General features: G+C 47.1%; 1 long non-coding RNA gene across 2 annotated transcripts; it reads right to left on the bottom strand.

The window, feature by feature from the left end:
• Nucleotides 1–1,845: 1,845 nt before the first annotated feature.
• On the bottom strand, nucleotides 1,846–25,536 carry LOC108348573 (uncharacterized). Of its 2 annotated transcripts, XR_010059216.1 has the most exons (4): nucleotides 24,826–25,536; nucleotides 21,222–21,404; nucleotides 13,391–19,394; nucleotides 1,846–12,239 (listed from the first exon to the last, which is right to left on the bottom strand). It is a non-coding gene; the product is annotated as an uncharacterized LOC108348573 (long non-coding RNA). The 2 variants fall into 2 exon arrangements; XR_001841938.3 differs by having other exon boundaries at nucleotides 21,222–25,536.
• Nucleotides 25,537–26,559: the final 1,023 nt, after the last annotated feature.

The raw sequence follows: 26,559 nt of genomic DNA, 5'->3' as shown, positions 1-26,559 counted from the left end.
TTCCTGGACTTCATCAGCTAGGAAAACAATGCTCTATGTTGTCTCCTGGCTATACTAGAGCCCATACTATTGAAACCTTAACCTCTATTAACATCAGGACTCCCCAGTGCTGATATCTACCCTGTAGACTGAGCTAAGTATGTTCTCAGAAACACAGGCTTGACTCAGCCTGGAACACCACTTGGAAATTACTTGACATTTCTATAGAAAGACATTTGCTCAATTAGGAAAAAGTTATACAGGGAAAGTAGAACTCTGGGCCAGCTCATAGCACTCTCCACTCTCCTTCCTCTCTTTGTCCCTGGAGGTTTCTGATGTCATGGTTCTAAAGTAGAAACACACACACACACAGCCATGACTAAGGGGCTAGGCATTTGATAGCTCCCAAAAGGAAGCTTCAGTTCTAGGCCCTCAAATTGACATATATTTTACTTTCTTTGCAATAAGTAAAATGCATAAGAATAAGAGAACTTTTTATAATTTAATCCAAAGCAGCGATCGATCATGGTGTCACCAATTCTCTTAATGCTAATTCTTAATTCTAAAGGAAGGGCCTAGAAAAGAGATACAAGTCACTGGCAAAGGGTGAGAACAGGGACACAGGATTTCCCCCCGTGACAAGTGAAACCATATATAGGGACTCTCTTCCACATATGGCCATCGTTCTAGTCAGTGGAATTCATTCAGCCTTGACCTCAGTGTCTTGGTTTACCTGCCAATTCTAAACTATCCTTTGGAGGAAGAGATCACATATCTTTAGAATAGAGGAGCATGTTAGTCTGGATACAGTCAGAGAGAGACAAGAGAAATGCAATGTTATGTTGCAGAGCAATGCTGGTCGACTAGGTCTGTGGCAAGGGCACTCTGAGGACATCCTTACATCATACATGAAGCTCCAAGATAAGTCCACTGGAGATGGAACCTGCACTGATTCTAAGCTACTCCTGGAGCTTGTCCCAGGAGCCCATTGAACCAAACAGAAGGGAAAGCACAAGATTGTTGGCTTTCTTCTGTCAATATGCAACCCTTCTTACCATGCGTGTTCTTACTCAAGGGCCACAGTGGATCTATGCTTGCTTCCCACCAGGAACAACTACTACAGTCACAATAGAAGTCCTTTGCTCTCTTTTTCTAGCTGCTCAGTCTGTCTGCTTCTGTTTAGATTTCTTCAGGAATCTATCTCTAGAGTCTGCTGCTGCTGCTGCTGCTGCTGCTGCTGCTGCTGCTGCTGCTGCTGCTGCTGCTGCTGGTGGTGGTGGTGGTGGTGTGTGTGTGTGTGTGTGTGTGTGTGTGTGTGTGTGATTATAACTTCCCTCATTACCATTGCACTATTGGTAAAGAGAATTAAACCCTCCATTCAAGAGACAGGAAAGAAAATACCAGCCATCTGACCCTGAATGCTGAAGCACAAAGCCAGCTTTTCCTTTTGTTTTGTGTCTATTCAAACTGATACAATTATTTTAAAAATACTATGGGTTACACACAAGCCCACCCATAATCACTCCATTATGTAGAAATCCATTTCTTTTGTTTTATGCTACATTTGTCCTTCTAGTTCAAACTGGTATGATTCTTTTGTTTAGTCCTATTTTGATTTGTTTGTTTTTGTATCATCATCATCATCATCATCATCATCATCATCGTTTTGTTTGTTTGATTGCTCACTTGTGGTCTAATGAGAGAAAGGAAGCCTGTGGGTTAGGATGGATAAAGAGATGCAGAAGGTCTGGGAGGAACTGGGAAAACCAATATATATATATATATATATATATATATATATATATATATATATATATCCCTAAGCCTAAAGACAGATAAATCAAAATTAAAACCTTGTGGGTTATATGTGAAACCATGGATGGATGGTCAACTCCATTAGATTAGAATCTTATTTCTTTCTTGGTCAGACAACTGATGAGGGTTGTATTCAGTGTTCTAGTGTTCTTTTGTTTTTCTTCAACAGGGTCTTATGTTGTCCCCCAATCTGGACTGGGACTCACTAATAGCCCAGGCTAACCTCAAATACACAGCAACCTTCCCGCCTCAGCTTCCAGAATCCCAGTATGAGAATCCATACTCAGCTAAACTATTTCTTTTTAATTGCATTTTGATTTATTATGTCTTTACATATGTGTGTGTTTACAGATGTGGAGGGAGGGAATGGTATCCTCACACACTTGTCCTTTGGCTCCTCATGTGTGCACAGCTGCTTTGCAGGTTGGGACTGTTTTTCTAGAAGTTTCACCTGCATATTTCAGTAGCTACTCAACTTCAAAATGAGGCCCCTGCAGCTGCCTCGGTGGGGGTGGAAGCATGAGAGACAAGATTTGCTTGTCCTTGGTCACCTGGGCTGAGGCAATGGGGGTTGCATGAGATCAACTTGGTCTCTGGTGGCGGTGAACTTAAAGTGCCCTCCAGCATAGGGCTTGATGGAGGTAAAATGTTTATTATGGCCTTTGGGAAGAAAGCTTCCACAGCAGCTGAGGACAGACTCGGGATAGCACGTGCCCAGTTCTCAAACTGAGACAAACAAACTGGGACCTATGTGCCAGATCAGAAGGTGGGATGTCATGTTGTCTCCTTGTGTCCTGGAGAATAGGCTCGAGGAAGACTACCATGGTGACTTGAGCCCATCCCTGACCCTGACTCATATGACCTCTGTGTGGGTAGTCCTTTGATGGCCCCAACAGTCAGGGCAGCACATCATACCCAGACACACAAATGGCCTTAGCTTATCTGGGTGCACACTGAATAACCCGGGGAAGGCCTGGAACCTCAGCCTTTAGGGCAGGCTGTCCCTTCTAGGGACACATCACCATAGAGCTCACCTATGTCACATCTTCTCTCGAGGCTTCAGGGATAATATACTACTTGCTACTGATTCACTCTTAATGTCAGCTATTGAACAGACTAGGAAGGACACGTTAGCACCAGGAGTGTGGGGCCTGTTTTAGCTATTACCTGGCCAAGTGACATGGCACAGTATGTCACTATTGCGGTCCGAGCTTCTAAATCAGCAAAATGAGGTTTGGATGGCCAGCTAGGCTCAAGTCCTACCGAGAACTGACACAATAGCCCTGGCTTCAGCGCCCCTGCTGGTGGGCACATGAACTGCCTGATCATCTTCCAAACAATGGCTGGTTACTGAAGCAGTTATTACCTAGCAGAAATGAGAGCAGAACACTAACAGGATGTCGTAGAGAGGTGGACCTACTGCTTCTAAAACGGACTGCAGCCAACCCACAGCACTAGTGAACAAGCTCATCCACACACAGAGCTCCATCTCTTCAGATCTCTGAGGGACACGACAAAGGGTTCAGGCAGGGCTTAGGAACCACAAACTGGGAGGTGGGATTTAGCACACACCTCTGAACATCCATCTCTAATAGCAAACTGGCCGTAGATCTGAACCTGGTGCTAACACTCAGCACCTCGGTCACAGCGGGCTGTGAGGCAGGCAGTGCCCGCTGTGGGGGAGGGTCCGCTCAGGCTCTGGGCTTATTCATCTTCCCTGAGAAGGGTCTTCATGGCAGTTGTTGTCACCACTTTCAGCTCGGCTCTCACACGGGATGGTGTTTATTGGTACAAACAATGCTCCAGCTGCTGTGCAGAACATCTGGGTAACAGCTGCTCGGCCCCAGCTGAGACTTTGTAATCGTTTGGAGATGATTCGTGAGCACAGCACATACAGTACATGTTCCACTGCTCAAGAGAATTCAGGATAACGACATTTCAGGCTGTTTGAGGCAGTTGTGGGTATGGGTCCAGGAGGGAAGTATGTCTTGCTCACGGGATATGTACAGATCAATTGGAAGCATTTGAAAATGTCGAGGTGATTCGTGCAGAGGTCCCCCCTTCCACTGCTTCCACAAAACCGCCTAAGAATCAGTCATTCTAGAAGAGTGTCTCCCTGTGGCACCTAATGTCGGGCATCGGGAGAGCCTCTTCCTTATCTCCAACACCCACTCTGAAATGCTAATCCCTTGAGGCTGGAAGCGGTGGCAGAGTGGCAGGGACAGCAAGGAGAAGGAGAGATTACTATATGATACTATGTTCTCCTCAGGGAACAGATACTCTGTATATCTTCCTGCTTTCCCCAGTAGACACAGAACAAACAAAATATGGAGGAACTCCAAAAGACAAAGGACTTGCTCAAGGCCACAGAAGAAAGCAGTTGTTTAAATCCAGTTGTGTTGCTATCACCAAATACCGCAGATGGAGCAATTTATAAACAACAGAGAACCAAGCTGCTCTTGGTTCTAGAGGGAAGGAGGCCTGAAATTAAGGACCAGTGGCTGGCAAGGGCTCATTTTGTATCTCAACAACTGCCTGTTTCCTGTTCTTTTTACTAAGTTGGTTCTTTCTCCCCCTCCTTTCTCCCCCCACCCCATGCCTATTGTCTTCACGGCTCACCTTTTTTTTTCTGTTTTGTGACCCGTTTAATTTAACCAGAGCCATCTCTGCATCCACTGGATTGGGACCACTCACAGGAAGCTGGTAGAGTGACCAGCTTGTTGGCAACTGAAGGCAATCACTCTAGTTTCCCCTGAATCTATCAGTAGCAAACAGTAGCAGTTCATCAGTGAAGGGTGAGTCCTGTGAACCCCTCTTCCAGCCATGCCTGGCTGTTGGGGGGCATTCCTTGCAGTCCCAGTGCAGACCTTTGCAGCTGCCGAGAGCCCATGTTTGCAATAGAGGAGATAGCATTTTGCAGCTGGGATTACAGTTGTGCATCATCACATCCATATGGAACCTCCAATTGCTACTTGGGAAAGAAATTCTAATCCATTAGCAGGCTAGCACATCATACTAGTTGTTATGGTTAAAGCTCTGAATGGCTTGGAGAAGCAACCTCTGGGCTTGACCCCTCCACTCTCCACAGTGGTTTTACTGTTGGTCTTGCTTAAGGCACCGGAGAGCAGACTTGAGTTGTGTAAACAGTCTTCACTTAGTGCTTTATGATTTATGTGCTGATAAGTGGCCAGCGCATGCCCAGAACATCCAGTTCCTGGTGCTGGAGCTGTTGCAGGTCCTGTGCTCATGGCTGCAGCTCATGTGCACTGGGCCTACTGTGGCAGGCCTGATGGTGACAGTGTCTCTTAGGTCCCCACCACTTGAAGATATGAATTCAGCCAAGAAACACAGAGAGTTTAGGCAGGTTTAGTCAGCAAAGCAGAAGCTTAGTTCGTAAAGCTAAGCGGAGCGCTCCAACAAGAGATGAGCACAGGCTAGCCCGAGGTGATAAGCAGTTCTACATTGTGGATTTTAAAGAAAATTCAACAAATGTTTATGAAGTGGGTAGCATATTCATGGAGTAAAATTACCTATTTTCTGTCCCAAATCATGGTGGATCAGATCTTCCCTCTGGGGCATTTTCCTTTCAGGAGCTCCACGAAAGGGTAGGTGTTTCAAAACTAATGATCAGGCCGAGTCTTGGAGGACACAGAGTCTACTTACCGTGCGTGCGGGCGAATGTGTCTAGCTGCAACAAGGCATCCATACAACCATCTGGAGACAGAACTGTGAAGGTGCACCTGCAGTTACCTTGGTTACTCATCCCGGTAGACCCCTCCCTGAAACAGGCGCAGCTTCACTGAAAGCCAGTTCCCCTCACCCTTTACTCTCGGATTAGCTGCATCGGGTGCAAGAGTGTGTGAGAGGGCAAGACGCCTGATGAGGTTCCTCAGAGGGGTCTCATGGGCCTCAGACAGAACCTGTGAAGACCAGGCCTGCCCTTGCCCTCAAACCCTATCCTTTTTCTTCCTGGTCAGCTTGCCTCTCGGACCTAATATAAGTGTGCCTCTTCTATCCCTTCCTTGGTGTCTCCACCTTGCCATTTTGATATTAACATTCCTTTTTAACTTTTTTTAAAAGATTTATTCATTTATTATATATAAGTACACTGTAGCTGTCTTCAGATACACCAGAAGAGGGAATCGGATCTCTTTACAGATGGTTGTGAGCCACCATGTGGTTGCTGGGAATTGAACTCATGACCTCTGGAAGAGCAGTCGGGTGCTCTTAACCACTGAGCCATCTCTCCAGCCCTTAACATTCCTTTTTAACTCACTCATTTTTTTTTTATCATAACAGTACTACGTGCCAAGTTTTGTGTTAGGGACAAGGTGGCAACCAAGATAGAACCAGTCCAGAATCTTTAAAAAGTGTCATAGAGTTCATATTTATGTAAACCAGAAGAGGAGCCCGGGGAGGGCCATGTGAGTGCAAACTGAAGTGAGACACCCTGAAAGAGAGGGGCGAGGGGCAGGAACTGGAAGGCCTAGCTTTGTGGAAGTCTGAACGGAGACTTGAATTACAAGAAGCAAGAGACTTTGGAAGTTGAAGAGACATGTTCTAGAGAGACATTGGGAGAAGCCCCTGGACCCTAAGCTAAGCTTCTCCCTAAGCTAAGCTTAGGATCCAGGGGTTGGCGCACTGTGGCTGGGTGAGCCAGTGTGTGCCACCTAGAGTAAGGACAGGCTCCTGGTGAGGGTGGCGGCCATAGGTGTATTGCTCAACTCTCCTTTCTGAAGAGAACATAACAAGAACCAGGAGTCTCCAGCCCCCGTGCCAACGAGAACCCCTCATAATGTGTGACTCTTGGCTACACTGTGCCTCCACTGGCCTGTGCAGGGTTGATAGAGCTGGGGCTCCAACATGGGACTCCCTCTAGCCTGGCCATCCTTGGCTACACTGTTGAGCAAGGCTCTCCGTTACCATCTAGCCTCTGCCTTCCCTTTAGAAGGGTCGTCTGCTTCTTCCAGTCTGCATGCTTTCTCCCTGTCACCTTCTGCCTCTGCTCTCCCTCACTGACCCCAGCACCCTACCCTCACCAGTCTCTCATTTCCTAAGACCCTGGCTCCTAAGAGCAGGCTTGAAAGCTGAAGGACAGCAATTCTAACATTGAGCTGTAGGGAGGAGAGTTGTGGAGAAGGTGGTGGTGGTTGGAACCCACGCCATGAAGAGCAGCATGTGAACTTGGTGCGGTCCCTGGGCTCAGCATTGATAAAGCATTTTAGAAGGATTTAGTGTGAGGATGATAATGGAGACCAAAACTGACATCCAACTTTAGCTAAACCGCTAACGTGCGTGGGAAGAAGGCAGATACAGGGAGGAACACATCTTGGGACAGATCCTGCTTGTTCAAGTTCTGCTCAAAAGACCCTTGGGATGAGCAGATGGAAATAAATGTACCTTCTGACCCACTGAGTTCCCTTGCATGCTGCTGTTGCAGTAATAAGGCTGTCACGCCATGACCCAGCAGGGGAAAGCTCACCTATCTCTGGGGTCCCAGACTCTGGCTAACTCCAGTGTTAATAATCTGTGGGCTGCTGCTGCTACCCCAGGACAGGCTGTCCTTTCACTGGGTATTTTCTATTCTACTCTAACCTCTTTCCACCCCAAAGAGCTTCTTGCACATCTTCAGACTCTCCAGTACCCATCACCCAGACTTTGACACAGAAGTGTCCAGGCAGTAGCAGAGTGCCCAGTAGCTGAGACCAGTTCTCCCTTGATCGCAGCCCTGAGCCCTCAGCCCCTCCAACTGAGTACAGTGAGCATTTCTGTGCAGCTCCCTACTGGCTCCGTTCTGCTTGGCTTTCCTCTCTGTTTTCAGGAAAGAATGCAGCATTATGGGAGACTGCTAATGAGCCTCTGCCTGGTGCAAATTCAGGGCATGAGTGGACTTGCAATGGCAGTGACCCTCAGGTCCTTTCACTTCCAATCCAAAGAGGAAAAGGAACCCTCCAAGCACCACGACCCTCCCGGGGTGGGGGGAACAACAATAACAGCAGCAACAACAACAGCAGCAGCAGCAGCAACAACTTTTCTCTTCCATGAACGAGGCACACTGGCCCCAGAAGCCTCTGGATGCTGGAACATTTTGGCGCCATCCTCCCCGGAAGAAAGCTCCCTTGTTCCCGGTGCACAAAGGATGACTCAGGGCAGGCGACGGGACTTGAATGCTAATGGCCCAAGGAGGTTTGCAGGCTCTGACTCTGCGCTGCGGGGAGGCCAACCTGCTGCTTGGGCTCCTCTCCTGGGGCTGGCCCTATCATGCACACCAAAGTGCTGGGGACCCGGCTGCACCTCTTTCTAGGCACCGGATCCCGCAGAGGAGACTGCCTGTTGAGAGGGGCCCCACCAGTTAGTGCTGGAACCTGGAACCAGGGAGAGCATCTGTTGCAAGCAGCCCAAACCGCTAAACATCCGTGCAAACTTGGACCAACAGGTCCTACAGGAATGTACTAACCATCTGCTTTTCCTTAGCTGTTTTTTTTTGAGCAAATTATGTTTATTATGCTAATTTATTTTACTGTCAACAACACGGAAAGAAACTGTTGCCTCTAAACAACATCATTATATATCTCATTCTGGCTTGTTTCCAATGAGGCTTTTCCCCTGCTGTGAATGCAACAGGAGTGAATACATATCAAAAGGTAGATTTATGCACAGTTGTGCCCAGGATATAATACCCTAGGTTCAGGAACTCAGGATTGACTACTCTCCCAGAAAGTACAAGGAGAGGCCACAATGGGTGAGGCCCCAGGCAGCTGCCAGCTCAGGCCCTTAAGTGATATCCTGGTTAGGGACATTTACTGATGTCTGTACATTCCAAGGGAGAGGCTCCCAGGCATTTGCTTTTCTTCATCAATCTTTTCCTCCCCCAGAAAACTTCCCATTCTCCAGATGGTTCCCGAAGAGGACTGAGGCTCCTCTACCCATGATTCATTGGGAACTGCTTTACTCAAAACCAAGGCACTATATAGGAAGAACAAAACATGATTAGGTCCATGATGTCCTTATCTCACTCCATAGGGACAATAAAGTTCATATTTCCAGAAGGGTGGGCAGACGAGGAGAGTTCCTGGCTGAGGCTATGACAGTGAGACCACATCCTTCAAAACACTCCGCCTCATTGCAGAGGGCACAAAGGGAGCCAGCACTCCACACAAACTCTCATCCCCTGGCTGCAAGCTGAGGAAGTGCCAAGTAGCCCTTAGGTAGCAGACCCAAATAGTTCATCAGTTAGATAATAAATAAGGAACATGCGGCTTCCTGGGAGGAACTCGGGGTCATGAGAGGCCAGGAACAGTGAACGAAGGCCACCTGCAGGAAGGAATAGGATTCTTCACTCGGCTTCCTGTGACGACAGGAGCAGCTGTAGACATGTGTGTATTGGAGGGGACCGTTGCCTGCCTACCCTCAGGAAGCCCAGAAAAGCCTCAGGTGGCTGGTCCACGGCACAGATGACTGACCTGCCAGAAGGAGAGATTCAGTAGGCAAGAGCATGTTGGGCGCCCTTGCTAATATTTGGTTTCAAAGAACAGGTCAAGTTACAATATTTAAATTTGGAGACTGAGAGAGCTGTAGGCAGAAGACTTTGTCCTCCATGGTCAGCAGACCTGCTAGAGAGCCCATCACCGACTAAGCTTAATGTTCACACAGATGACTGTTGGCGGTTATGGACTGGGAAAGAGGGCAAAAAAAAAAAAAATGGAGTCACCTGTCTGAGCTGCAGGGAAATGGGTCTCATCTGCCAGGGACACGTGACCATCAAGAGCCACGCAGGTCCCGGAGACTCAATAAAAACTTGGTATTTTCTCCAACCCTGAAATGTTCACAGGGCTCCGTCCTCACAGGTCCTCTCCCTGACCCCCCACCTCCACCACGCAGGGCCATCTTTCTTAGTCCCAGGGAGGGAGTGAGCAGCACACTGTCCTTCAAAGACTAAAACTATCTGTCTTGTGCCCCCTCCATCTCTGTTCTTTCCCCTCTCTGGAATCCTACTCATGCCAGGAAAAGATGATTACCCAGTTCGCCATGAAATAGGTGCCTGAACTATTTAATTGGGTGTCAAGCCTTAACTAAAAGGAATGGGTATGTAATTGTGGAGAGTTTTAGGGGAGGAAATGAAGAGTCACAGTTCCCTGTGTTTTCAGATCATTCCAGGAAGAAAGAAGATGAGCGCATTCCAGCTCTCGGCAGGAACTCCAGTGCTGTGGTGAATAGACACCCTTAAAGTTTGAAGCCATCTTCTCCAGGACCCCAGAAAAGGGCAATGAGGAGGTGGGATACTGGCCACAAGGTGGCGCTGTTACACAGGGAGCACTGGTTATCCTCAGACCTGTGGGTGGAGGGTGAGCGGCTAGAACAGACCCCCCCCCCGGGGGGCGTGCAGGCTTGGGGGCGGGCGGGGCGTGGGAGTAGGGTAGGGGCGTTCCAGTCCGTGGTAGCCCGAAGGCAATCGAAAACCATTTCGTAATTCCTTCCATGTCGTTCTCAATCTTTGTTAGAGCCTGGTGGTTCTCTGATGATGGCTGGGGTGATGTCTGGGGCTAGACTGAGAACACATTTGTGAAGTGTAGCTGGATGAAGACTTTTTGCTATTGTCAGGGTGTGGGAGACGATTTTAGGGTTCGATGATGGCAGTGTCCGAGGTGTAAACTAAACTCCAAGGCTGCCTGGTTCAGTCTGCCTCTTTCCCATGCAAGCCTCGGAAACCGTTCCCACCGTCAAAGGGATTCAGCAGGCGCAGCTGTGCTCCAGGGCCGCCCCCGCCCTTCTAGGCTGGCTTCTTTGGGGGAGAAAAACTAAAGTATCTATTGGCACTGGGCTTGCTTCACATGGAGAGATTACCACGTGTCAGAAATAAACTACGTTTCCCTTGTAATCACAGCCCACTTTGGAGGACTCGGGATCAAAAAAGAAAGCTATTTCAAAGCAAATGTCACAAGCTGGTCTTTTCCTTTTGTCTCTTGGTGGGGGGGGGGCGGAGGAGGGAAGAATTTTTAAAAACAAACAAACAAAAAAGTGAGTCAGTATCTTCTCACAACTGCAGCTGATTTCCTGTGTAAACGAAGACCATGTGATGTTCCATAAACGCTTCCAGCTCCAAATTACAGGAAATGAAAACCATCGTGGAAGAGGGAAGGGTCCAGGACCCATTTCCAGTTCAATAGCATCGTAGCAACATTTAGGTGGGAGGCACAGCCGCCTGCCCCGCACGTACCTGTAGGTAATTAGGCCCTGCTCCTGGACAGCCCGGTGGCCGCGAGTAGCGGCCCCAGCCACTGTTCCCTGGGCGTGCAGAGCCTGGGCGGTGGCGCGATCACACCCACCGCGCACAGTCTACAACAGCCTTTCAATTAGGGGGAGAACTGAGAAAAGTCGTCTTTTCTTTCTGCACGCCTCGCCGAGGTCAGGTTATGACCTCTCAACCGTATTAAATTGGCAGAGGCATCCATATTCATGAGGGCTAATTAACTCTGAAAGGCGCGGCGGGCGAGGACCCCAGCTCCGGCCCGCTGTGCCTTCCCGGGCGGCCTCCGCCTCTGCAGCTGCTTCTGGGGCGCGGTCCCGCGACTGTCCCTGTGCGCAGGGACCAGCAGGGCGAGAAGAATTAGCCGCGTTATTTGTCGCCAGCCTAGCAACACGTGCTTATTTAGCCTGATCGCCGCGCCTGGCTCCTGCGCTTGGCTGACTGAGCGAAAGAGCCTTGGGGTTTTGCTCAGCTTTACAGCTGGGAGATGGCGATCAGGGTTCTAGACCCCAGCCCCTCAGGCTGTAGGATGCTGGGGAAGTTGCCCCACCTCTCTGCCTTCAGAGCCTTAGCTCTGATGCAATGGGAGCTGTTGTCCCTTGCAGACACTGCAGCGACTCCTCCAGACCCCATCTTCTCCCAAGCTTGGAATGTTTTTTAGGTTTCTAATTCCCAACAGCCAACAGCTGCGGAAGTTCCCAGGATTGCTGAAGTATAAATGCATGTTTCCTACTTCTTGTAGCCAGTTATGGCCCTTATGCCCTAGACTTTACCAAGTGAACTGGACTGAGCGTTAGTGAACTGGACAGAATGTGCTTTACGGATGTAGGGTCTGCTCAGTACACAAAACCAGGCTGCTGCCTTTCTCCCTTCTTGTAACTTGCACAGCTGTTACATTCTTTTGTCACAGGCTGGCTTCTCCCTAGGCCTGCTTCCCAACAGGCATGAGATACACTATGACTATGTAGTACAAGACCCACCTAAACAGAAACCAGAGGTCTGGTCACATGGTGCACAATGGCTGTCCTAAGCCTGCTCATGTGTGCCCGGGAGCACTTACCTGCCAATCAAACAGCGGCTTCCAACCCATGACTCTGAGCTGCCTTCACGGTGGCAAGAAGCTCCTGACACAGGGTTCAGGGTTCTGAGGGTCCGGGTAGGGAGATAGGCCTGACCTCTGTCAGGTTACAGCGGGGAACTAAGTGGGAAAACAGAGGTGGGGTGACCAGAGGACCAAGAAGCAGCAGCAGAGAGCTAACTGTCCCTCAAGCTTCAGCCGTACAGGGTTATGGCTGGCCTATATGGGCCTCTGTCTTGCTCTTATCCCACCATTTGGAAGGAACAAAATGTTAAGGCCTGTGCCTCTAACCTTGAGGGAACCATGGCCTATGTCACACCATTGAGTGGCAAATCATGCAGGAGAATAGAACACCGGTTTTAGAGTCCTCAAAAGTACAGTCACTTTGGCTATAGATCAGAAGGGACAGACATCATGCACTAGTCAGCATGTACCAAGGCAGTCACAAGGGCCGTCCGTGCCTCCTGTCCTGGGGCTACCTCCTGTCAGAAATCTGGTTGTCTTCCACTGTGTCCCCATACCCTGCTGGAACACAGAACATGGACGACTATTCCAGAGTTAAAGGAGCTGTCACCTCTAGATAAACCCTCTTAGAACTCAGTCACATGGCCACACCTAAGAGCACAGAAGGCTAGTAAAAGGCCTTGCTGTGGTGTGCCCAAGGCAGAAAAGAAAACACAGGTCTAGCAGTATGATTTGTCCAGACAAAGCTGGGGCGGGGGAGTCACAGGAAGGGGGGGGCTGACGTTGGGGCTCAGTTTCCAGGAGTGTTCCTTAAACCCTACCTGAAAACCTGATGTACACCCTGGAGCAGGGTCTGCCACCGGTAGGCACTAGGTGCTCAAACCCCATCCCATGGTCAGATGCTAACAGAGCTGAACTTAATGAAACCTCCCAATCTTAACCTTGTAGTGTCTGCGGAGCAGAAGCTCATTGATTCTGAATGTCAGTGACACTGAAGTCACTACAAACAGGAATATTAACATACAAGAAGAACTTCCTACACACACACACACACACACACACACACACACACACACACACACACAAACAAACAAAATCTGGCTGTCTCCTGCTAGCAACCCAAGTTTTGAGTTCTGCCCTGGGACAAAACTGTCCTTCAAGAAAATGACAATGTTTATATTCAACCAACCTGCTCTCAATCTTGTCTTCTCCAGTTCTTTCTAACTATGTATGACCATCAGGAAGAAGGGTGTATACTACATTAGTCAACTTTCTGTTCCTAGAACAAAATGACCCAAGATAATCACCTGGAAAATGGAACCAAGATTTGATTAGTTCACTTTCTGAGGCTCTAGTCCACGATCAGTTGGTCTTGTTCTTATTGGCATGCAGTTTGTCACAGAAGACAGTGCGGTTGGGTCATGGTGGCTAGAAAGCAAAAATAATACAGGAAGGGAATAAGGGTCTTTTTAAAATAATTTTATTTTTCTTGGATAGTTTATGTACTTACAGTTCAAATGTAATCCCCTTTCCCCCAGTCTTATACCCTCCCCCCCAAGAATAAGGGTCTTAATACTGCTGTCACAGGCACATCCCGAGTGGCCTCCCTCCCTTCTACTATGTCCCAACTCTCAATGCTTCCTTCTACACCTCCTCAGAGCCTCAAGGAGGGCGCCAAGGCTTAAGATTCATAGAACAGCATATCCCGGCAGGACGGTACGTTTCACTTCCCCTTACAAATATCTGAATGGGCCTAGCAGCATTATAGCAGGACAGATGGTGAAACTGAGGTACTGAGGAAATGGAGAATAGAAGAAACCCAGAGTCCAGATGGCTCCAGCATCTTCTGATGTGTGGTTGGGGCTTCCATGAGGGTCCCCTCGCCAGGCCCATCTGAGGCCTCTCCTTGTGTGCAAGTTCACAGATCTCAAGTACAGTAAGTCCCAGCAAGGTCTCTGCAAGTGGGATGCCCAGAGGGGACAAAGAAGCCAGTCTCCCATAAAGAGCTTCCAAGATGTTACCCAGGACTTGGGAGTGTGGGTGGGGGTGGGAAGGACTAATTTATTCTCAGATTTTCTGTTAAGTAAAACATGGATCCCCCCCCCCCCAAACTACACCTGTCACCTCAGCTGCACTCACTCTAACGGGTCCTTAAAAGGAAGGAAGGAAGGAGCCATTGTGAGGTTGCTCCTGATTGTGGAGCGATGGTCTGGAAGCAGTGGCTATAACAGACAGGCGTCATGGCCATGTTCAAATGCAGGTATTTCTCAGGATTCTTCAAGCAGCCAGACCTTTGATTCCCATTACGGTTCATTCCAGAAGGATCCCTTGCTGTTGCCATCGATCTTACTCACTTTCCACAATTATAAAAGAAATGGGTAGTTATTTTTAAATATCTGGAAAATATATTCATACACGGAGAAAAAAGTAAAAGCGGCCATGAGTAAGCCTGCTAGCAATTTAGTGCCTCTCATCTGGGCTTTTCCACATGTGCTAGAAGACTACAGCCATCGTGCTGGGCCTGTGATTCTGCAGACTCTTCTGGAAGGGTGTTTCATGAGTGTTTCACCATATGGGTTCTTGGGCAGTACAGTCGAAGACTGGACCCTGGGGCTGGAGAGGTGCTCCATGGTTAAGGGCACTTACTGTTCAGAGACATGGGTTTTATTCCCAGCACCCACACTGGGTAGCTGGTAATCACCTGTAACTCCAGTTCCTGAGGCTCTGACGCCCTCTTGTGGCTCCATGGTCACCTGCATGCATGTGGTACACAGAAACACATGCATAGACAGACAGGAAACCTAGTGTATGCCAGGCACTGTCATGGTTTTGAGGACATGAGAGCAGACAAGGAAGCCAGCCTTCGTGGAGAAAGTGGCCTGGTTCTGACAGAGGTGGAATACAGGACTGGACTGTTAGCTGGGTGGTTAGAGAAGAGCCAAGGAAAACTTCAAGGCTGGGTGGCCAGGCAGACAGCCTGCAGCCAAGGTCATGGATGGAACATGAAGCCTCCCCCACCCCCCGTTTCCTCCTCTCGTGCTAATCACAATGCTGCTGTGACTGTCATCGGCACAGACCCAGGAGTGCCTTCCCCACATGTGCCGTCAGGGAAAAGGAATTGTTGGGTTATGGGAAGATCAAAGGGTATTTAACACAAATGCTTCAGGGTTCCCTTCCAAAAAGTGCCCACCTGCAGTGTATGAGCTGGCTTCTTCTGTGGCACTTCAGGGACAGGAGTGAAGTAATGACCACCAGAAGAGCACTCACTGACTCTCACAGCCGCCTCTCTGTGACAGGCACTGCCCTCCCCTCTCAGGACACAGCCCTGTCAGTCTCTTGCCCACACCAACACATGCGCTCTGAACCCCTCTGCTCTGTTGCTCACTTGTATTTATGCGGCCATTTTAGTTCCACTAAACTCCAGTGTATACTGAATGTACTTTCATGTACATGCATTCATATGTCCATGTGAACATGAATGGGGATGATGGAACATATCCCAGATGCCATCATGAATGCCATCTACCTTTCTTCAGACAAGGGGTTTTATTGGCCTGGAGCTCACCAATTTGCCAGTGAGCCCCAGGGATGCTCCTGTCTCTGCCTCTCCACCACTGGGATTGCCAGCATGTGCCCAGGTCCAACAGTTTTCTATGACTTCAGGGATTGAATGCAGGTTCTCGTGCTTGTAAGGCAAGCACTTTACTGTAGGATGATGTCATGATGCAGCAAGTGGGGTCCAGGATAAGGCGAAGCCTATCATTGGATGAGAAGGAAGGGTAGGCGGGGAAACGTCTAGGAAGGAGAGAGAAGCAACTTGATCCGAATCCAGATGGACTAGGTCAATTTTATCTTGTCTAGGTGGGCGGTTTATATCTTTATTAACTGGCAGTGAATTTATTGTGTGGATGTATTGTGGATTGAGAATTTAACTATAAATCTAATCATTGAGTTACAGTTTGTTGAGTCTTGATTTTACTGGGTAATTGGGAGTTTATACTTTAACTAAGGGGTGGTTGCTGGGAGTGGGCAGAGTTGGTGGCAGAGAGCCGTGATAGGCCAGCCACTGCTGGACTTCTAGAACCATGATTTTGCCGGGTACCTGGAACCAGAGAGTTCGAGGCTAGCAGAGAGCGGCCAGGAGAGATTCTCAGCTGAGATAAATTTGTGCTAGTTCCACTGGCCCGTTGGAGTCAGAGGTAGTGACCGCCAGGGTAAGCTGGAACTGATTCTACCACTTTTTTATTTTTATTGCAACTCTTTACCAACTGAGCTGTGTCCCTCCAGGCCAAATATGAACACATTTTTAAAAATCATTTTTCTCTTGGGTTGTGTTTTGGGGAATGTATACTGTGTGCATGTGATGATCTGTGTGTGGTGCTTGGTAAGATGTGTTATATGAAGGTGTGTGCTAGGATTTTGTGTATATATTCCAGTTGCTCCAGTACTGCCATGGGCAGTAGCAATTCTACTCCCCCCTGGGGTCTGGTTTCCTTGGAGCAAGTTCCTCTAACTCATGGGAAGCTCTTTAGGGCACAAGGGCGCAAATGTGCTCCCACATGGCTAGGGGACTTGCCAGAGACAGGTTTCCTTCCTCCCTGACCACTGAGTTATACTCCTAATGGCCCGGGAGGGTTCTTGTCTCTTGCAATTCTCTGTCCACTGATGTCTCCAAGGAATATTTGCAGCTACATTTTCCCATGAACACTCTGTCTGAGCACCAGCAAGGGTAAAGAAGGCCAAAGAACACTGAGCAGGAGTTACACAGCTCAAAGCACGTATCTCCAGGAAGACTGTCCAGCCCCAGAGGTGCGGCCTGCCCTCCTCCTCAGGCTGAAGAAAGAGTCCACAAGCAACTTGGGCACCTAAATTGTCCTCTCTTGGACAGAGACCCCTGGGAGGTTTGTTGGCCCAGGCTCAAGGAGGCGACCTTAGATGACCTTCTGTACTCAATGAGGCACTGCCCGTCCTGTGTAGAGGAGACTTCAAAAAGGGTTTTTTACCTCTAGCTCAGCTGCACAGGGCAGGCTGGAGGAGGAGTTCAGGGCTGGACAAGAAGTACTGTTACAAACTCAGTGTATCTTTTACTTTATTTACATAACCAGATGTATAAAAGTACTAGGGAAGACAGAAGCCAAAGGTTACAGAAACAGATACCGCCACCAGGAACAAAGAGATTTTATTGTCCTGCTTGTCAATGCTGTGGAGTTTACGAGTTAAAAAGTCTAGAGACGCAGTGCAGGACAAGTGGAGTGTCTCCTGCTAGGGACAGCAGAGCTGCAGAAAGGGTTGACAGACTCCGTGTGTGAGCCTAACACTGGGGGCAGAGAGGGCTTTCTCGATTCTTCCACAAGGGCAATCTATGCAGTTTGGAAGCTCACCTGCACCATGGGATCTCCCATGGTCAGTCCCGTCTCCCTGGGACCAAAATTGCCTCACCATCTCTCTGAATCCCTGTCTTCTAAGTGTAGTTGCTGTATTCACTGAACCCAGAAGCATTCACACTGATGTGAAAATGTGTACACAGCTCAGACACAACCTAGCATCACCTTTATCGCTGTTCAAAACCAATGGCCTCCTACCTCCCCACTCCTAGCAAAGACAACCCTATGCCTCTTGGTTGTTCCATAGTGTGGCCCTTTTCAGTCCTTGGTTCACCTTCTTCCAGACAAGATGGCGCCGCCCTTGGGCAGGTAGTCCTGAGTTGTATAAGACAGGCTGAGAAAGTCATGAAAAGCAAGCTCATAGGCAGTGTTTCTCAATGGTTTTTGCTTTAGTTCCTGCCTCTATGTTCCTGCTTTGAGTGCATGCTTTGGTCTCCTTCAGTGATAACCTATAAGCTGAAATAAACCCTTTTCTCCCCAAGGTACAATATAAGGAAACTAAGACATTGCTGTAATCTTGGTGTAGACCAGCTCTTAACTGTTTAATGGATGTGTAATGCACGAATTTTCCATGCTTGACATTTAAAAGAGGCATAGGTCTGGAGAGGTAGTTCAGTCAGAAAAGTGTTTACTATGTATCTTAATTTGGGTTTCTATTGTTGTGAAGAGAGATCATGACAACTCTTATAAGGGAAAACATTTAATTGGTGCTGGCTTACAGTTTCAGAAGCTTAATTCATTATCATCATGGTGGAACGTATGACTGCACACAGGCAGGCATGGTGCTGGAGAAGGAGCCGAGGGTCTACATCTTGACCCAAAGGCAGTAGGAAGATGGAGACACACACCAGACTTGAGCTTCTGAGACCTAAAAGCCCACCCACAGTCACACTTCCTCCAACAAAGCCATGCTTTTACTCCAGCAGAGCCACATCTCCCAGCTGCACCACTCCCTATGGGCCTGCAGGGACCATTTTATTCAAACCAACATACTTTGCAGGCATGAGGGGCTGAGTTCAGTCCCCAGCACCTGTGTAAAAACTGGGTGGCTATATTTTTAATTCCAGCACTGGGGAGGTAGAAGTAGACAGCCAAACCTATCTAATCAGCGAGCCTAAGATTACAATATGAGACCTTGTTTCAAAAAACAGGTATTTGGTTGCTAAGAAATATTACATAACATTGACCTCTACCCCCCAACACACACACACACACACACACACACACACACACACACATGTATGCACACACACAAGCACCACATAAATACTCATACATAATACATACTCATACACACTCACACACACACCACATACCATACACATATACCACACATACCATACACACACATACACTCACACACTCCAAACACACACATACACTATACACACACCACAAACATACGCACACATATGCACACACACATCACATACCATACACACACATATATACACACACACAAACACTATACACACACAAGCATATACACACATATACACACACAAATATGCACACACATACCACATATCACACACATATGCTATACGCACACACCACAGACGTACACTCACTCACACATACCATATCCATACTCTCTCTCTCTCTCTCTCTCTCTCACACACACACACACACACACGCACACACACACACACACCACATACACACAAGCTCAGCTTTTTTACATGCCAGTTTGTTTGGCTGATGGTTTTTAGAGAATGAATTTCACTTAATGTAACTATTTTTTAAGTTTGCTTTTTATTGTTAGGGGTATGTGTGTGGAGTTCTTTGCACAACATTCATACGGGTGCCTACAGAGGCCAGCGGGGAACATCAGGTCCCATGGAACCAAATCCAGGTCCTCTGCAAAAGTAGTAAGTGCTCTCATCTGCTGAGCCATCTTCCTCTCCAGCCTCCATTTAACGTTAGTCTGAACCAAAAGTAATTTTAAAAAGCAGAAGTTATAAAAGAGAAATGCCAAAGTAGCCCCAAGTCAAACACAACAAACACAATCTTTTTTTTTTTTTTTTTTTTTTTTTTTTTTTTGTGATGGTTGGCTTTCCTAGCTCTGTGCCAGCACTTAGCCATTTGTGTGTATGTCACTTCTCATGCTCTGGTGCAGTGGCTAGTTCTTTCACAACTCATAACTTTGTACAGCTTATAACTGTGAAAGTTTATTTTCTGTGAGTCTATTTGCAGTAAGTGTGGACAGAAATGAATAAATAAGGACCCTTTTCCTTTGTCTCTTAGCAGATAGCTCGAGACCCATGCCAAAAATTCTCCCAAAAGTTGTTTTTAGTGTCAAATAGTGATTGGTGACCCTGTAGGGATCAGGATGAGGTACTGGTAGAAGGTGAAACAGTGGGTCATGTGGCAATTGTAGTTCATGGTGTGTTATTACCAGGTAGTCTTAGGACAGCCAGTTATGAACTCAAGACATACTGTAGAAGTCTAAGGGTCTCTGTGGAACATCTGAGGAGACCTTCCAACCTGCAGTTCAAAGAGCAGAATGTGTTGAGAGTTGGACCCATGATCTAATTGTGAGATTGACCAAACCTCATAGGTCACTGAATGCACAGCTTGAACGCAGGCATCCCTCACCAAATTCAGAGTACTGATAATGAAATCCTAGGGCCTTACAGTCTGGAATTAGGACTGTGCCTCAAAGACTTAAACCTCAATTGCCCACCCTGACTTTTTTAAGCTTCCATTTACTAGAGTAGAGCATCCTCTTGATGCCTTGAGACCTTGCAAAGATCTTTCCCCAGGGCAAGTGACTGACAAAAGGACACTTTCATCTCCTTTTTAAAAATTACCTCAACCCCCCTTTTTTCTATCTGGATGCTACTTATGGCTAGATCTCAACCTCACACAAACAGGGAAGCAGTCTGTGAATAATGAGAAAATAACTTATTTATAGCAAAGAAATTTTTGAAAATTCTTACAGGAACTAGAAAAATGGGACTGAAGGAGCTTGTAATGAAGCTGGATTGAGTTGGTAGAGCAATGCCTTAGCGGAGGCAAATTTATTCAATTAAAGGCATCATTTATGTCTGACATTCAATTCCTGGTAATGTTTGGAGCCAGTTCTCACAGGGCTTGGACAGGGTCTGAGGTTGCAGTGGCAGACTTCTGTAATTGAGGCAGAGAGGCTAAAATAGACTTTTTATGGAACGAAGAAAGAAGCTGGAAGGGTCAGAAGTGTGAGACTATTAGAATGGGTGTATCAGGCAGTCTTAGTGAACTGCTCACTTGACTGTGTGCTCTGGGAAGGCCACGTATGCACTCAATACATGTAAGCAATGAGGAGCACATTGGTGGCAGGCGAAAGTGGCTGGGCCCAAGCATTTGCAGGTTTTCTGATAGCTCTTTTGAGGGCTCTGAATCCACGTGGGCCCAGGATTCCTGTCGCTTATAGGCCTGCTAGGATTCTAAGTGAGGAGCAGTGTGAATGTAGACCAGCGGTGGTCGATGAGGCCACAGTGGCAAGCAGGTAAATCTTGTTCTGAGAGTCAACTATTAGGAAAGCTGAGCAGGGAAGACATGGGATGTGTGATCAGAAGCTACAGTGAAATTTTACAGTCCTTCACAAAGTCTCTGCTCTGAGTTGGTTCACAGACCAGGATGGCTATTCTTGGGTGTCAACTTGACTGTACCTGAAATGAACTAAAACCCAAGCTGCTGAGTACACCTGTGAGGGATTTTTCTTGATTGGATCTTCTGAGGTGGGAAGACCCACTTCAAATCTGGGACATACCTTCTGGTGTCACCCGGTGACAGGGAAGAAGAAAGCTTGTTCTCTGCCTGCATGCCCGCATGCCCTCATTCTCACTAGCAAGTCCATTTCTTCATTGGCATCAGAGCCTACTTCTCCAGGATTCTGACATACACTGAAGACCAGCTGAGTCATCCAGCCTCATGGCTGGATTTCCTGGACTTTCTGTCAGGAGACTACAATTGTTAGAATAGTTGGACCACAGCCTATAAGCCACTCTAATAGATCACATATATTCATTATATATTATTATCTAGTCATATAATTAATTATATATCCAGTATACACACATATATTCATTCTATAAATTAAGCTTCTCTAGAGTACCTTGACTAATAAAAGACTCAAGCACCAATCATTGAAGACAGAACAAATATTGTTGCTCTAAGTTATTGTGCCATTACCACAGTGTGTTCTATTGGTGGTCCCCTGCTCATGCCACAGAGAGACATTTACCAGTGTAACATGCACCGGGTGGAGGGACGTAGTCCTTTCCATGACCACTGGGTATAAGACTAGGTTGATACTGTACAAAGACATTCTGTTCTTCAGCCGAGAGGCTGAGTTCCCAGATCATACTGACTTGTGTCATACACTTGGATCCTCTTTCCTAGGTCTGCAGGTGTAATTGGGATAGCTACTCTTGGCAGGTATCTCATATTAAGGGGAAGACCCTCTCATCCTAAAATCAAAAGATCTCAGGAGGAATTTCAATGGCTGCAATCACTTGTGAAGACTTACAGACAACCAAGATGTAGAAAGCATGGGGATTCATCCCCAGCATCCCAAAATTATATATGCATATATAATATTAACATATTATATATGTTAATATCATATTAATATGTGGTATATTATTTACAATACATGATGTATTATTGTGATATATGATATATGGTATATAGTATGTGATATATAACATATGCTTAAATACATTAGTAAATGTAGTGAAATAAACACACACACAATTTTTAAATGCATGGATAATGGTTCCCATCACTTTCTATTGCAGTTCATCTCTTTGAACCGAGTGAAAAATGGATGGACCATTTTGGATGTCAGTTAGCTGTTAAAAGTGCTGTCCAAGGAGCCAGAGTATTACAATGAACAAGTATGTGGTAGAGAGAGAAGAGAAGCAGAGATGTTTGTGCACAGAGAGGCAGAACTGGAGATGCAATGACAGTAAGGAACAGCCTGGCATGGGTAACCTCTGCTGCCACCTGAGGTCATGGAGACGTCCAGGTGGGCCTTGTCCTTCACCCGGGCAGCTTGGGAGAGCCAGCTCTGAGGGCATGAGAGCAGGCCTCATCCCTCTCCTGGGCACTGCTCTGGTAGCTTAGGCACAGAAGAGTTGGCAGGCTGACCAACTCAGCTACCACCCTGCCCAGATCCAGTGCTTTTAGTTATTCCACCCCAACATCTACCCCATCTGTGAGGTGCTAGAGCATGCGGTTCTATAGAACCAAAGCTACAGAATCTCCATGAAACAGGGCAACAACGGGATATCAGAGAAGAGTCCCAGTGAGGACACAGTACTGAGTGTAGAAGAAGCCAAAGGTCTCGAACCACACCAATGACTCATTGCAATGAACATTTGCAAGTAAAGATGTATGGACAAAAGGGTATATACTGTGTGACACATTGTGACATATTACAGCTTCCATAGTGAGATTTCTTTTTAAAATGTAATTGATTAATTAATTAGGTTTATTTTTGGAAGGGTGGAAGGAGGATATGGAGTGACTAGGCGATGATTAGGATTTTGGTGCATCAGTAAAAAAGGTTTTAAGAAGTGCTGTCTAAGTTGAAGTTACATGTTCACTGTGGTTGTGACCTCGAATCCTTGGTGTGTATCTCTCTCATCAGAGAAGTTCTGACCCTTTTCATCTTTGCCAGTTAGGAAGATGAAAACCAAAGGAAGAGAGACAGACAGACAGGCAGGCAGAAAGAAAGAAAGAAAGGAAGGAAGAAAGAAGAAAGAAAGAGAGAAAGAAAGAGAGAGAAACAAACAAACAACGAACAAAGCAAGCTATATGGTTACGTGACAGATAGATTAAAACCGGAATTGTGTTAACTCCAGCAGCTGATACGGATAATGTCTTGACAGTTCATGAGACAGATCCTGCTGATCCACAATGGGGCCATCTTGTTATTAGTAACTGGACTCAGTGACCAGCATGTGACAGTTCTAAGTTTTTGCTGTGATGTTTCCTATGAGGGACATGTTGCAATACATTGACATCAGGAAGGAACACTGTTCTGACTACCAGTGGTAAGCTGCTTTAAATGTTGGCAGAGGTAGCCTCTGCTCTTGGGTGTCCCAGTCCTCCACTCGCTGAGTGTATTGGAAGGCTGCCGTGTCTCAGCAACAGGTCAACATTGTATTACAAGTGTCCTTTGACACTTGAGTACTTGGACCTAGCTGAGTGGATGATACTGAAGATTCTGGGGTAAAAAGGGGGCTGTTTACAGCATCAGGAAACTTCTAGTAGGAAAGGACAAGTTATCTCTCATTCCCATCTGTCTCTGTTCCCTTCATTCCAGAACCCACATCTCACCTACACATCCTCGCCAGAGCTAATCACCCTTACCAGACCCCACCATCTCAGCTCTACCTCCAATTATGGATATTGAGCTTGCTTTCTCCTGTTCTCTCTCCCTCTCCCTCCCTCACTCCCTCTCCCCCCTTCTCCTGTCTAACTATATGGTCTGGCATAGATACCACTGTGTAGCCTACAGTGGTCTTATACTCATGATTCTCCTGCCTCGGTTTCTCAGGGGCTGGGATTACTGCTTGATACTCAGCATTTGTCTGTCTTCTAAGTAGAGCCATCAATGGACTATAAACTTAGTCCTTGTTCACAGGACAAGCCCCAAATCTCTGTAGAAGCCAGTTGACTTGGTGTCCCTTATGTAGTTCTGGAGACTGTTAGGTCTCCAAATGGCGGTGACAGCGTTCTAAATGACAAGCTGGGCTCAGGTGAACTACTGAGTAAGGATTGCTACTGAGTTGACATTCCTCAGATACCGGGTAAAGTGGGTTCTACTCATCCCATGAGAGCCACAGTGAGCTAGGCGTTTTCATTCCCAGCATTGTGACAGCATGCAGATGATTCGGGAAACTCCCCCTTCTAGCCAGAAGAGAAGAAATGTAGACCCTAGAATCTCACCGAAGTCACTCTGTGTTGATGGGAGCAGGGGTGGGGGTGCAATTCAGAATGCTCTGCATAGTTGATCATATTGAGCAGTCATCCCCATCCTGGGACAGAAAAGGAAACATCTATGGCTTGTCTGTTGGTTCTCTGTATAGCCTCAGGGTCTCAGGGTTTTTTGGGGTTGGAAGCAGAAAGTCAAAACAGGGCTGAGTATTCTAAATGACAAAGTGGGCTCAGGTGAACTACTGAGTAAGGATTGCTACTGAGTCAACATTCCTCAGATACTGGGTAAAGTGGGTTCTGTTCATCCCATGAGAGCCACAGTGAGCTAGGGACCATAGATAACAACAGTACAAGTGTCATGTCCCTAGAAATTGGGACCACAAAGTGGCTAATTATCTGTTCTTCAGAAATAAACAGAAGCAGGTTACCTGCTGACTTCTCCACAGGTTGAACATGCTTTAATAAGAACTCCTCCTCTTCCTCCTTCTCTTCTTCCTCCTCTTCCTCCTTCTCCTCTTTCTCCCCCTCCCCCTTCACCTTCTTCTTTCTCATTTTGCCCCTTATGGATTTGGAAGCCCAGCAAGAGGCAGGCAGTGGTTTGGATGTCATGGCTGGAGAACCACTGTCCCAAATGCAGTCCTTGGCTCCTGCTCCTTCCTGTTCCTCCTCCCATGCTGCCGCCGCCACTACCACTGCAGCTGCAGACATGGGGGAGGAGATGAATAGTTTTAAAGTAGAGACTAAGCTTGTAAAAGCTGTAGGGAGAAAGATAGGCTCTTGGCAGCAAGGGACCTAAGATACCACAGTGAAGGAAGTGAAGGAATTCCTTCTAGCAAGGCATAAAGACCCCATGAACATGCCAGCACCAGGGTGACCACTTATCAAAGTCACTCAGATGACACCCTGACTATATTTCCCAGTCCCTTTGGAGACGGGGAAGGGAGCCAGGCATAAGGGCCACTTTGGGGAAAGCACCACTGGGATTTTGGGGAAAGGTGACTAAAGAACTTTAAATAATTCCATGAAATTACATTTCCTGCCCCTGGACCTGAGGATAATTTAGAGGCCATGGTCAATGCACCCTTGTTTAAAATGTCTAATCTGCTCTCTTGTTCTCTTGCTCTCTCCTCTTGCTCCTGCACCCCTTCTCTCCCCATCCCCCTCCCCACTCCGAGTGCTCATGGCCGGCCCTTCCCTCCACCCACCTCACTGCCTTTCTTTCATCCCCCCTCCCCACACGCTGAATAAACTTTATTCTATACTAAAAAAATAAAAAAATAAAAAATAAAATGTCTAATTCACAACTCACTCATTGTAACTACTCGTCCAAAAAGAGGGCTTTATTTGAAGCCTAAACATAGAAGATTCTTCATTGAATGTTTGATTATGCCCAGAAGCAGCGTGTCTCAGAGTTCTGAGCCCTCAGGAGCAGTATACTTCCTTCCCACTCCATGGTGTGCCCAGCCATTGTGCAGGCATGTGAAACTGCATTGCTCATTCTCCTAATACAGTGGGTCTTATGGCAGGCTGCAACCATTTCAATTTATAACTATCTTTTTCTCTGGAATGTGAAAAAATCAGACACGGAAACCTTCAACAAGGCTCATTCTGATTTCTCAATTGTAGACATTAAACTATCTCAGGGGAAATTTTTTTCTTGACACTGAACTAAAAAACGTATCAAATTTTAATTTTGTTGCATGTGTTCAGGGTGTAAGCATGAGGATAACATGGGGGAGCACGTTCTCTCCGTACATGTGGGTTCTAGGGATGCCCTTGAGTCATCAGGCACATTTACCTGCTGAGTCATCTCACTGGCTCTATATTATTTTTCTAAGTAAGCGAAGAGAGCGTGGCATTTGAGGGAGATAGGCTGGGCCATGGAGATGAGTGCACAGTAGGCTTTCTGGCTTCTCCCTGAGGTGTGCAGCAGCTACTAGAGCAGGCTTTGAATGCAGAGGCCAGGACGCGCTATCACAATGAACTCCTGCTGTCAGAGACTCCTTAGATAAAGTGAGCAATAGCTCTCCTCCTCTTTCACGAACCTGCCTGGGCCAAGCCAGGGTGCCCTCTGCCTACTCCCCTTGGTCTGTTGGGAAGCCCTACAACCTCTTGGGAACCACATAGCCTTTAAACATGCTGCGGCAATGACTGTCCCCTTT

This window comes from Rattus norvegicus, chromosome 17, assembly GCF_036323735.1.
Source record: "Rattus norvegicus strain BN/NHsdMcwi chromosome 17, GRCr8, whole genome shotgun sequence".
Lineage (NCBI taxonomy): Eukaryota > Metazoa > Chordata > Mammalia > Rodentia > Muridae > Rattus > Rattus norvegicus.
This window is presented reverse-complemented; position numbering and strand designations above follow the sequence as displayed.